Here is a 5,000-nt window from a genome sequence, read left to right on the forward strand (position 1 = left end):
TGTTTATATCTTGAGGGTGAATTCGGGCATTTCTGACAAGGCGGAATGAGCCTAAATGATATCCCAAAAAAAGGGGAAAGATCTTAAACATGCATGTTTATTTAGATTGTTGTTATGAGAAGGATATGAAAATATATTATAATAGATTAAATTGTCCATGGAAATTTAATAAAAATTCATCAGACAATTTTACTCATTTAAAAAATTGTTGCTATGAGAAGGAAAAGAAAAAATATATTAGAATAGATCAAATTGCCCATGGAAATTCAATAAAAATTTATCAGACAATTTTACTCATTTCAAAAATTATTGCTATGAGGAGGTGAAAAATATATTAGAATAGATTAAATGGCCCATGGGAATTTAATAAAAGTTTATTACAACATATTACACAAATTTCAAATATTGTTGCAATGAAAGGGATACGAAAACATATAATAGAATGGATTAATTTGAATTGTCCATAGAAATTTAATAGAAATTATTTGCTTTTTAGAATTCATTAGTATAGATTCCATTTGGTGTGGTGACTGGATTTATATAGTCCTTTTCTTATAATAAATTTGTTCTGCTTTCTTTTTGAATAATTGAGGTTTCTGTTAGTAACAAAATCACTAAAAAGTTATATCTAGTTTCTTTACGCTCAAAACTGCTATTATTAATGAAATTTTCTTCATCACATACACAAATATTTCTGTAACTAAGCATCAGAAATTTCCTTTAGAGTTTCTCCCTTTTCCTAACATTCAAAACAATAATATATTTAATGGATCATTGAGTTGGTAAAATGGTCTCTCTTCTCCTTAACCAGGTGAGGGGCTATTGAAGCTCGATTAGCTGAAGCCAGATTAGCTAGTCGAAGGGACACTTATGAAAAAAAAAAATCCCTTTTATCTACAGTTTTATACTTTCCGAGATGCTACTATTCACGTTGGTTTTATAGATACTTCGAAAATGCCGTGGTAATTTTAAGTGTATATTTTAAATTTCTAACCTGCTTTGAAGCCCCCTTCTCTTAGAGTCCCGGAGGGAATTTAAAAAAAAGCGCCCCCCCCCCAAGTGTTTAAGGTTGGCTATATAGATACTTCAAAAATGTCATGGTAATTTTAAATACATATTTTCAAATTTTGACCATTAAATGGAGGTCCCAATCTCTTGGACTCAGAGGGGGTTGGGGGGGGGGGGGGGAATTAACCACACCACCCCCACTCCTCTTTAGCAAAGTCACTGTTAAGAATCTTGATAATTATAATCTCTATTGATAATTATAAAAAAGGTGAAAAGCTACACTAACCTAAATAGGCGATAGATTCTTCAATGATATATGAAAATAGGCTTTGAAGCCTTGTTAAACATTTAAGACCATAAGTAAGACAAATATGATCAGTAAGTTTGATAAATTTTCTAAGTGTACATACATACATACATATATATATATATATATATATATATAATAAATATATACATATATAATATATATACATATACTGTATCTATATATATATATATATATATATATATACATATATAATAAATATATACATATATAATATATATATACATATACTGTATATATATATATATGCGTAAAAATCACAGGAAAACGTGATGCTCAGATGCAGAAGAACCACAGGGAAAATGAAAATACGGAATATACACTTAAGTCCTGACTAGTTTCGTGTTACTTCCTCAGAGTAACCTCTGAGGAAGTACATATATAAGTGTATATTCCGTATTTTCATTTTCCCTGTGGTTCTTCTGCATATATATATATATATATATATATATAATATACATATATAATATATATACATATACTGTATATATATATATATATATATATATATACTATAAATATATATATATATATATATAGTATATATATAGTATATAAATATATATATATATATATATATACATACCATATATATATATATATATATATATATAAATATAATCAGGAGAGAATATCACATTGAATAAGTTATTACATGCATATGATTAGCTTTTTTATAAGTTTTGTTCATTAATTAAACGATAGAGGGACATATGGAATTAGATGATGTCTTAATGAGTTCTTGTAAACAATGAGACGAATTAATTAATTACTAGGCTCAGATAATTAAAATAAAAAAAAATTAAAGTGAAATACTAAATCTTTACACGTAAGGAGAAGCATAAATTTCATTAGCATTTCAAAGCATAGTAGAAAAAATTGTTAGTCTTATACAACAAAATAAATATTTTGTAGTTAGTTTTTTCTTATGGACAGCATAAGTTCTATGCAAACTATATGTAAGCAAGGGATAGGAGGAAGGTATTTGCTCTCTCTCTCTCTCTCTCTCTCTCTCTCTCTCTCTCTCTCTCTCCCGAACCTTTTCCTCCTTTTTTTCGATTTACTAATATCTTTCCCAATACCTTTTCAGCTTCGTAACTATTTCAACACATTCCAACACATTATCTCTCTCTCTCTCTCTCTCTCTCTCTCTCTCTCTCTCTCTCTCTTTCTCAGTGAAACCCGCATGAATAAAATAAACATGGGTTAGGGTTACTGATGCAACCCTAATCATTCTCTTTTTCCTTGGGAGAGCAAAGCAATTTAGTTTTTATAGGAAACCTTAGATTTCCATCTACCAATTTCTTCTCTATTTTCAGATATATCGGACTATATTACTCCAGTAAAAGCAGTAGTAGCAATATCAGTATCAGCAGTGTTACGAGCACTAGCAGTTTTATAGAAGAAAGTACCAACAGTGAGTAGCAGCGTTTATGCCAGGTGATACATAGCTATATGATTTTTGTTATTATTGTACATGAATGTTTCAAAGGCCATTTTTTTATACGTAGTTGTCCTTTTTGTTCTTACTGCACATGAATATTTCAAATATTTGTTTTTTTTTTGGTTTACTAATAAAAGTATATTGGCGATTGATAATGATATAATATATAGTAAAGTACGCTATAAAATATATCTTGTCATTTATAAACTAAGAAGACAGGCTCATGTCAGCCTGTTCAGCATAAAAACATTCGTTGCAAGTTTGATCTTCTGAAGATCCATTGATTCAAAGACAATATTAATTTCAAATCTAAAACTAAATAGAATTTCCTTTAATACGAATGAGTCAAAAAGGCAAGTCTAACCAACAGATACCCCAAGATAAAAGCAAATCGCTCCACGAAATATATCTCAGCTGAGCTAACACCAACGATTTATAAGAATTGGAGTTAGACTGAGGGTGGTAGGCAAAGAAAAGCGAGATATACCTTTGTCATTTTATATATATATATATATATATATATATATATATATATTTATTATGTGTGAAAGTGTGTGTCTGCGTGTGTGTGTGTGTGTAAAACGTTGCAGTATCCATAAACAAGGGGGAGGGTGGCCTACAGAGAAAATAGCACCAAATACTGTCCCATTCATCCATTAACTGCTGATTCATGATTTAACCAATTTTACATTAAAGCTTTATCACCAACAACTTCGAACACCTACAACAAAAAGGTAAAGTGGACACGTGTCTCTCCCAGGTAAAGTGGACACGTGTCTCTCCCAGGTAAAGTGGACACGTGTCTCTCCCAGGTAAAGTGGACTCGTGTCTCTCCCAGGTATAGTGGACTCTTGTCTCTCCCAGGTATAGTGGACTCGTGTCTCTCCCCAGGTATAGTGGACTCGTGTCTCTCCCAGGTATAGTGGACTCGTGTCTCTCCCAGGTATAGTGGACTCGTGTCTCTCCCAGGTAAAGTGGACACGTGTCTCTCCCAGGTAAAGTGGACACGTGTCTCTCCCAGGTAAAGTGGACACGTGTCTCTCCCAGGTAAAGTGGACTCGTGTCTCTCCCAGGTATAGTGGACTCTTGTCTCTCCCAGGTATAGTGGACTCGTGTCTCTCCCAGGTATAGTGGACTCGTGTCTCTCCCAGGTATAGTGGACTCGTGTCTCTCCCAGGTATAGTGGACTCGTGTCTCTCCCAGGTAAAGTGGGACACGTGTTCTCTCCCAGGTAAAGTGGACACGTGTCTCTCCCAGGTAAAGTGGACACGTGTCTCTCCCAGGTAAAGTGGACTCGTGTCTCTCCCAGGTATAGTGGACTCTTGTCTCTCCCAGGTATAGTGGACTCGTGTCTCTCCCAGGTATAGTGGACTCGTGTCTCTCCCAGGTATAGTGGACTCGTGTCTCTCCCAGGTATAGTGGACTCGTGTCTCTCCCAGGTATAGTGGACTCTCTCTCTCTTTCCAAGGTAAAGTGGACTCTCTCTCTCTTTCCAAGGTAAAGTGGACTCTCTCTCTCTTTCCAAGGTAAAGTGGACTCTCTCTCTCTTTCCAAGGTAAAGTGGACTCTCTCTCTCTTTCCAAGGTAAAGTGGACTCTCTCTCTCTTTCCAAGGTAAAGTGGACTCTTGCCTTTCCAAGGTAAAGTGGACTCTTGCCTTTCCAAGGTAAAGTGGACTCTTGCCTTTCCAAGGTAAAGTGGACTCGTGTCTTTCCAAGGTAAAGTGGACTCGTGTCTTTCCAAAGTAAAGTGGACTCGTGTCTTTCCAAGGTAAAGTGGACTCGTGTCTTTCCAAGGTAAAGTGGACTCGTGTCTTTCCAAGGTAAAGTGGAATTTTCCAAGGTAAAGTGGACTTTTCCAAGGTAAAGTGGACTTTTCCAAGGTAAAGTGGACTTTTCCAAGGTTAAGTGGACTTTTCCAAGGTAAAGTGGACTTTTCCAAGGTAAAGTGGACTTTTCCAAGGTAAAGTGGACTTTTCCAAGGTAAAGTGGACTTTTCCAAGGTAAAGTGGACTTTTCCAAGGTAAAGTGGACTTTTCCAAGGTAAAGTGGACTCCTGCGTGACAAAGTAAAGAAACAAGAGAATATCCTAAGGATCAACCATATATACAAATGATCACTAACTGGTTGTGATAGTAAATTGGAATGGTCCCTGCCTTGCAAGCTGCTGCACAAAGTTCGAGACCCTTTCAAGCTAAATAATTTAGTGGTGGTGTCTAAAA

At 34.8% G+C, this 5,000-nt stretch overlaps 1 long non-coding RNA gene across 1 annotated transcript in view; it reads left to right on the plus strand.

The window, feature by feature from the left end:
• Positions 1–5,000, plus strand: part of LOC137621246 (uncharacterized) — a 323,623-nt gene that overhangs the window by 133,986 nt on the left and 184,637 nt on the right. The gene's annotated exons all lie outside the window — the stretch shown is intronic.

Source organism: Palaemon carinicauda, chromosome 27 (assembly GCF_036898095.1).
Source record: "Palaemon carinicauda isolate YSFRI2023 chromosome 27, ASM3689809v2, whole genome shotgun sequence".
NCBI lineage: Eukaryota > Metazoa > Arthropoda > Malacostraca > Decapoda > Palaemonidae > Palaemon > Palaemon carinicauda.